This window comes from Sphaerodactylus townsendi, linkage group LG04 (assembly GCF_021028975.2).
Source record: "Sphaerodactylus townsendi isolate TG3544 linkage group LG04, MPM_Stown_v2.3, whole genome shotgun sequence".
NCBI lineage: Eukaryota > Metazoa > Chordata > Lepidosauria > Squamata > Sphaerodactylidae > Sphaerodactylus > Sphaerodactylus townsendi.
The window spans coordinates 152416914-152425621 of record NC_059428.1 but is presented as its reverse complement, the minus strand read 5'-3'; the positions used below and the strand labels follow the sequence as shown (position 1 = coordinate 152425621).

The 8708-nt window shown below is 47.9% G+C and overlaps 1 non-coding gene across 1 annotated transcript; it reads left to right on the top strand.

Moving 5' to 3' along the window:
• The first annotated feature begins 6882 nt into the window (after positions 1-6882).
• On the top strand, positions 6883-6954 carry TRNAC-GCA. The gene has a single exon. It is a non-coding gene; the product is annotated as a tRNA-Cys (tRNA).
• The last annotated feature ends 1754 nt before the right edge of the window (positions 6955-8708 follow it).

Genomic DNA, 8708 nt, shown 5'->3' with positions numbered 1-8708 from the left:
AAGTTGTGATTGTATATGTGTGTGTGTGTGTGGGGGGGGAATCTTTCAAAGAACTCAAAGATGGCTGACTTTATTTTGCTGACCCGATTTTGCACTTGGATGTGACAGAACTGGAGGGAACTCCTCTGAGCATGTAAAGAATGCCTCCTCTCTGCACCACAGGGTTTCAACCAATTGCAAGGAAGAGGGCTTCGAGGTCCAAGGATTGGGTTTCTGAACAGGCTTTGCCTGTGGGGAAAAGAGGGAGAGAAACCCCCCTCCTGTTTGAGCATTAAGTGCCACACGCAGCGTGCTGCATACAGAATGCTTTGATATGGGCTCTGCAAAGCCTGGATCCGGGGAGGCACGACAGCGCAGACACGGCAGGCGGCTTTGAGCACGGGTTATTGGCCCAGCTTGTCATGAATATGCATCTCATGTTTTCCTTGGTCCAGGCTGAGCCTGGTGACAGCTGAGCCAATTCTTCCAGGAGGGCAGAGTGCTGCTGGAGGGACACTGAATAAACACAGTTGCCCAGGCTCTCTGGATAATTCACGGATTCAGCTGGAACAAGGGGGGGGGGGCGAGCGGAGCAGTGTGGAAGAACATTACCCAGCACCCAGCCCCAGCGATCAGTTTCTCCCTAATCCCACTTAAATGGGGCTAGTTGAGGTCACTTATTACCAATGGGTAAGTATGGCATACATGCTTGGCAAAGACTTATGGGGAAGTACCACATATAGGCTCGGAAACTCACTAGTTACAGTGAAGTACACTGTGGATGTTCAGAAAATATTTATAGGAAATACAGCAAGAATGCTTGGAAAATAGCTGTTTACAGAAAATATGGTGTGTATATTCAGGTAAACTGAACTTGTAGAGACTTTATTAGACTGTCATCCCCAATTCATATCTAGATACAACCAAGTTTCAAAAGAATTGGCACCTTTTCATCCAGGTTCCAACATCCTCACTGTAGAATGTTCCTAGTGAAGACATCTAGGCCTGCCCCTTGGGGGGGTGCCTGCTGTCAGGGGTGCAATTGTTAAGCTAGCAGTACCAAAATTTTTGGAGTATCTTTAGGAGACCCTCCTGATGATATCACCCAGGTTTGGTGAAGTTTGGTTCATGGGGGCCAAAGTTATGGACCTTCAAATGTGTAGCCCCCATCTCCTATTAGTTTCCATTGGAGTGTTTTTTTCCCAAAAAGGTGCATATACAAGCAGGTCCAGGAAAATCCCGTGGTAAGGGGGTGGGGAGTGCCAGAAACAGGGCTGATCTGTGTTCTGTGGTTCGGCAGTGGGGAGATCGTGAGGAAACCTGGATATTTCGAGTGACTATCCCAAGATTAATCGCCAGTGGGAAATCGCCCCTAGAGAGCTTCCATGATATGAGTGGGGATTCAGGCCTGGATCTTCCAGATACGAGTGCTACACTCTTAACCACAGAGCAGTTTCTTAGCCCGCTGTGTGACTTCCACTCTTATTTTGTCTCCTATAAACAGTCACTCCCTGGTGCATTGTGGGAAACTCTACATCTAGCACCAGCCTTTGATAGGTCTATAATAGCCACTGAACATGCCAATGTATACACATATCACAGTAACAGGGTTGTTTGCTGGACCTTAAGCATATTCCAGCCACATTGCTGGGCTAATCTCAATTTCCTAGCAATTATGCAAATGAGTAAAGATTTAATTAGGGCAGATTTCATGACAGCCTTCTTGGGAGGCTGGAAGCCGGGTGGCCGGAATGAAAGAGGGTAGGCCAGGGTGTGGAGAAGATAAACTAGTAGAGAAGTTGGGTGTCACCAGTTCGGCTGGTAGACGACAGCAGGCTATCCCATCTTCTTTTGCATGCTCCCAATCATGGCACCCTTAAATTGAGGAAGGGGTGCAGGCTGTCCCCCAAAGGTGAAAACCCTCAGCACTGTCCGCTCTGTATTTTTTCCCTCAGAGGTAGCCTGTGTTTTCCTGATGTGCACATGTGGCTCTCTGTGTTTCTTCAGCCTGGTCCATTCCTATGCTCTCTGATCTCATCTCATAATTCTGAGTAGTGGGTTTCCTCTTGCCCTCCACAGATCTGGTGGGATGCGGTAACAGGACCGCTTTGATTCACAGTAATCAGTTCCTTTCTCCCCTGCCACATTTCCGTCTGTGGAGCAGGTAGCCAATTCATAACCAGGAACATCAGTCATGGTAAGCTAGTTCACGTTTTCAGCGGCTCCCACAGAAACACTTCAGAACATGTGGGTGCACAGCGGGACTTGCCGTTGGTTCACTTCCCACTAATGCAGAGGCAACATCTGTCAGAACTGGGACCCCTCAGCAGGGGCCATGCAACACCACAATTGTGATTTGTGCAACTGTAGCTAATGGCTAATGAAACACAGCTTGCTTCAATGTTATAACCGAAATAACAAACTGAATAGAGCACCAAAAAAACCCCTCATGAAATACATTAATTGTACATATATACACCAAAACACACAGCTTAAGGTTTCTGGATGAAACCTTGTTTCATACTGTCCTTTATCTGGCTTAATTTCAGCATGTACCATGCCCATTCTTCCACAAAGACATAGGGGGCTGGATATTACCATTTTGTTTCACTTCTATTAACACTGCTGGGGTATAAAAATGGCAGGATCCAACCCACACACTTGAAGGCTGAGTCATTTCCTAAACAGCACATCCTCATATGGCCTTTCAAACAGGAACACCCCCCATCAGCTATGAATTTCTGGTGACTGATCTTGGTTTTGTTTCCCAAATCTCCATGGTAAAAACGTTGCGATGTCACTTCCGGGGAAGCATACAGAAGTGGTATCCCGGTGACACCCGTTTCCTGATGCTCCTAGGGGTTACCAGTCAAGGGCCGGTTTCTTGTTTTAACAAAATGGCTTCATATTGCATGTATTGGTGCAGACTTGCCCGGACGTTCTTGAGATGAAATGCCTGCCTCTTTGATGCAGCACGATTCTGAAAGACGTTTAAAATCAAGACACAGCGTGAGTGTTCTTTCAACAGTTAGAAACCTTCCGGGACCACTGAGGGAAGGAAGGATTCCTATGTCCTGGCTCACTTTGGCATCACACTGGGATTGAAAAATCAAGATATGTAGTATAGTAATAGTCCAAGCGTGCCTGCTCCGGCCCCTGAAAGGACCCCCGCCCCTCGCAACTTGAAGCTGTCTGCCACTGACTCCACGGAACAAGGCTCTCTGGCACCCTGCAGGCCTCTGCCAGTCGCCATGGCAACTGCAGCTGCCGGGGCTTGCTAAGGCTATGAAAGATTCACACTCCATGTGCAGCTGAAGCACCAGACATGGGAGGGAGCCAAGATCACCTGCAAGCCATAATTCGAGGCGTGGTTCAAGCAGAGTGTAGCCCAGGGTCCTGTTTGGACGTGTCAAGAAGAATCCTTCTGAACATGTGGAGTGTCTCTGTCACATCACTGAGGTAATATGCACCCACCCCAATACATTTGCAATTGAATTTATGCATTTGACTGGAGATAAAGAAATCTGTAACCTGAAGCACAGGTTCAAAGTGTTTGCAAACAGTCAAACTGGTCAATTAAAAACTGGCTCTTGGTTCATGACCGGCAAACAGGCTGTGAGCCTAGCCAATGAGCATTTGAGCAGCCGCCACCTGACTTTGGCAACAAGCCCGGTAGCGCACAAAACTTGCCCAGCAAGTCAAGATGATTGGCATGCCACGGCACTGCAGAATGTGCGCTGTCTTTGATCGCTGACATGTATTATATACAAGTTGTTAGCGTTTCTTAGTCCGCTTGCTAATTATCAGTATTTGTATTTGATTGTGTTTGGCAGTTGACGGCTTTTGAGAGTTCATATTTGAAGCCTGCCAAAAAATCAAGGCGATCAGGTGGCGTCGGTGAGTCATCCTCCTCCAGCAAATCCAAAGAAATACATTTTCATATTCAGCCAACTGGAGGATGTAACTGGGGCTCAGTTCTGCTGCATGCAAGACAGTGTCAGGGCCGGGCGGCTCCTCCTCCTTCACAAGACTGGCGTTTGCCTCTATGGCCTGGCTGTCCCTCATTGATCCAACAGCAGTCCTGGCTGTGGCATCTCGCCGTGCAATCTCAAAAACCCGTTGCCATCCACAGGCCACAACTATTTGTGCCTTGACCTACTTGGTTTCCAAGAGGTGCCCAGAGGCGGGAGACTGACAAGTCGGTCACCCCACACTAGCTGCTGTCACTACAAATTGTCGCATCGACATCCAGCCCTGCCAAAAAGCATTCGGAAACTGACGGGGACTCGGAATGCCTCACGGGAAACTACTGCTGCAGGTCTAAGCGAGGGACCAGAAGTGCTGCCTCTTGCGCTCTGAGCAAATCTGTCGGCCTTGCATCGACGAGAACATTTGTTGAATGGTCTTCTGGCTCCAATGGGGTGCAAGTCAGTCACAGGGCACTGAAGCTGCTTCCAAGTGTCCCACGCTGAAGGGGATGTGTATGTGGATAACAGCGCTAGCTCCTTCAGTGTTTTTGTGGGTTGATCTCATTGCAGTCCTTAAAACAGCCCTGGATGGTAGGATTATCATCCTAGGGTTGTCAACCTCCAAACAGGACTGGGAGATCTCCCAAGGCCCCTTCCGCACATGCAGAATAATGCACTTTCAAGCCACTTTCACAACTGTTTGCAAGTGGGTTTTGCTGTTCCGCACAGCTACAAAGTGCACTGAAAGTGGATTGAAAGTGTATTATTCCGCATGGGCGGAAGGGCCCTCAGAATTGGAATTGATCCTCAGGCAACATGGATCAGTTCCTCTGGCAGAAGGCTGGCCTCTATGGCATTCTTCCTCACTGAGATCCCTCCCCTCCCCAAGCCCCTCCTTCCATAGGCTCCGCCTCCAGAACTTTCAAGTATTTCCCAACCTTAGGACGTTGTTCTTCCCCTCTTCCATTTTATCCTCACAATAAAGCTGGAGATAGGTTTTTATTTATTTAAATATCTACGGTCATAGACCAGAAGTTATCAAGTTATAAAATATAAGATCCACATTTACATTTCCAGGCTAAAATGACAGAATAATATTAAGGTAACAAAATTTCCAGTAGCCTGTTATTTAAAAGCCCAATGTTGGCTCAAATTAAAAGCTGGAATAATAGTTAAACGAGGTATAAAATTAGTAATCCAAACTCCATGCCCTTATTACCCTGTTTGACCGCGCCTTTTCCCAACATAAGCACTGAATTTTGCCATCACTCTGGTAAAATTAGGGTTAGCATCTTCTCATAGCCTTTTCATGGTGCATTCCTCAGAGCCAAGAAAAACTGTTGTTGGGAGAGAGCCAGGAGGTAGGTTAAAATGACAGTGGGTGACTGGCCCCAGGTCACTCAATGAATGTTGCACCGGCATGATTTGAACCCAGCGCCTCTCAGGAACGAGTCTGACACTCCAACTGCACAACGGCACACAAGGTCAGGAAATGTAAAACGTAAACACAATATAGTAGTTTTCCCATAAACCTCCAAACCCTAGGAAGATTTATAACAGCAACTGGTAGCAAAGCAAAATAGCAAAATCAGCAGCAGATATTTTAAAGGGTAGTCATCAAATCGACGGTCAGCTACAGACCCAACAGAATGAAACTGCTTCCACGTTTCCCCTGGAATAAAATAATTTTCATGAGTTTATGGTAGGACGGATCTCACGCAGAAGGGAATTCCACCGTGGGGGGTGGGGGTGAGGAGTGTCTCAGCTAATAAAGCCCTGGACCAAAGAACCAGCAATCTCAGTGTAGCAACCTAGCAGTTTGTCCTTGGCTCTGCTGAAAATGCACCAGCCTGGATAATGTGGAATGAAAAACATTATTAAATTTGGTTCCTACCTGAAGGCTGTTTCCAATTTCTGTTCTGGAGATGCCTCTCTAGGCCCAACAGAGATAACAGAAGTCCTCTTTGTCTTTTCTCCAGGTTGAGTGACAGCTGCTGGGGTATTATCCCAGTTCAGTTTCTCTGTGGGTTTAGCCAAGGAGCCTTATAGAAATCCCACAGTTCCTTATCGACACACTCTACTCTGTGCTCTTCCTGGGGCTTTGGAAAGCCTGAGGCCTAGAAGAAAATAGCCAGAAGGGTACCAAACTGGGTTTTGCTACTGCATCAGTGCTTAAATTGATTAGCCAGGGCCTTGCCCTGAAATCAGCCCCCCAAACCAGCTCAGGGGCATGTGCTCCCTGTAAAGAGGGAAACTGCAACTTGTATAGAAAGAAAGGGGGGCAGAATCGTGACCCTGCTGGCTGAGGTCCATTTAGCAAAGCGGATGCCTTCGATCTCAGCTGGGAACCACGAAGCAGATATGTGGAACACGCCAATTTCTTCCCGCAACTGTTCGTTCTGTACATTAATCACATTGGGCCCAAAAGAACTGGTTTTTTGTTGTATCCCAGCAGGTTGGCCCCAAACCCTATTGTAAAAAAGAGGGTGGAATTTATTTTTGGTCGTCCGCTCTATTCTTAATTCAAACAATTATTCATCTTTTATGAGTCGAGCCCAAATTTGGTTTTGTTTTTGGTCTGGAGGTTTTATTTCAGTCAGGGCTATGTGGAAGAGGTGGTTTGGGGTGGGAGTTTTGATGTAAGAGAGAGCAGCAGAATTCTTGGAGGAAGGTAAAATGTAAATAGGAAAATCCCCTGGGAGATTTAGGGACAGAGCCAGGGGAGGTAGTGTAAATTTGGAGTCCATCTTGTCCCCAAGGAACGAGGAGGAGTGACGAGATTGATGAACCAGTTATGGAACCACATCAATGTTACAAAAATTAGCCTAATTATAGTATTTATGGGCCAGGAGCACAGTGCTGAACAGGTATGACAAGAAACATCCAAGAGAACCAGTACCCACAACTAGTCTTACTGAGCTATTATAATACATCTGGGGGTATAGCTCAGTGGTAGAGCATTTGACTGCAGATCAAGAGGTCCCTGGTTCAAATCCAGGTGCCCCCTTCTTTTCTTTTTCTTTTCTTTTAAAGGCAAAAAATGTTTGAGAATGCCGCTTCATTGACCTAAATGCATTTCTACACTTCCCTCCACCCAAAGGATCAAAGCAGTTGAAATTTACACGTGAGCTTCTGTCAGTTTCAGTTCAGTAATTAACCTCTCTCTTCGAGGGATACAGGAGCCATGCCAGGGAAAGAAAAAGAAGCAAAATACAGAAATATTTTCTGGCCCAGTTCCTGTGTCCTTTTTAAACTCCTGCCGAACCGATATAAACCCAGCAGCTGAAGCGCTTCCCGTCACTGCAGAGCCGTGCCAATTTTGCAAGCTTCTCTCGTTGGTGTACCTTCAGCAGCGGTCTGCCTTGAGCAGGAATTGGCAGGCAATGCTTTTCGCAGCGCAGAGTCATCATGACCCCTCCGTGTCGGGAAGAGACTCAGCGGCGGACTTTCGGCATGTTGACAGCGCCAGCAGGGATGTGTTCCCTAGCTCTCGAATCTAACAGCTGAGCTTGCTTCCAGAGAACTGCAGAAAGGGCCCGCTCCCAAGGCTACAACCACCCTTGGCCTTGGCAAAGGGGCCTTCGCCAGCCGGATGGTGGGCGGATATCCAAAGGGGAATTTGCACCTCCGCTCTGCCAATGCTTAGGCACCAAACCTGCCTGCTGTGTGGGAAATCAGAGCTGGGGACTCCTGGGGTTTTCTTTTGAACGCTAGATAACAGCCACGGAGAGGGAAGGGAGGGGGGGTGCCTAGTTTGGATCAGGATCATGGCACTGGGATAGGCACGCCCTTTCCATAATGGAACCCCTGGCCATCAGCTGACATGGGAAAAGAAGATCCTGCAAGAGCAGCTTTGAGAAGGCAATGCCTGCTCCCTCTCCACGGGCGTCAGAACCCAAAGCCAATTTAAACGCTTCTCTGGGCAGCTACTTTGTAGAGTTAAAACAACCCAAGATCTGAGCATGGATTTTGCATGTGCCGCACGTGCCTGTGGACTTCATGCACAGCAAAGGAAGGGAAAATGTGAGGTGGGATCTCAGCAGTCTGGGCTTGGCCAGCCTTTCTGTGCCCCTTGTTCTGTGCCCCTTGTAATATTCAGCATTATGTGAACCTGTTCCCACTGTGAGTCTTTTCTCAGTGGCTTGCACTACGTTCGTTGCACATGCTTGGGGTGATTGCTGGCAGGGATGCCTGGGGTGGAGGGTGCTGCTGGCACATTTTGGATGGACCACTCAAATGGGAAGAAGGCCGGTCGCAGAAAGATGGCAACTTTGGGTCCCCTCTCAGCTTCACCTGTGTGGTATTAGTCATGCTGAAGAAACGAGAGAGCTGGGAAATTATACGAACGGCCACGCATGCTTCGTAAGACATAGAACTCACCTCCAGACTGGTTGGTCGATTCTGGGAACAGCCACCTGTGCACCTGTCACACCCTGTCACACTGTATGTGAAAAAGGCCTTGCTGGGTCTGACCAGTTCTGGCATCCTGTTTCTCAAAGCAGTCACGCCGGTTTCTCTTGGAAGCAGGGCCGCAGGGCGAGAATTTTCTCCTGTCTTTGCGTCCTCCCGAAACAATTTTCCGAGGTACGCAGCCTGCGTTGCGTAATCTGTCTTGAGCCTCAGTGAGAAAGGTTCTATAAATAATAATTTGCAAAAATCATCGCTAACTGCCCCTGATAGACCTGCCCTTCACGAGTGCGTCTAAAACCATGTGAGCCGGTGCTTGTCTCTCTACCTGTTGTGGCAACGAGGTCCGTAAGT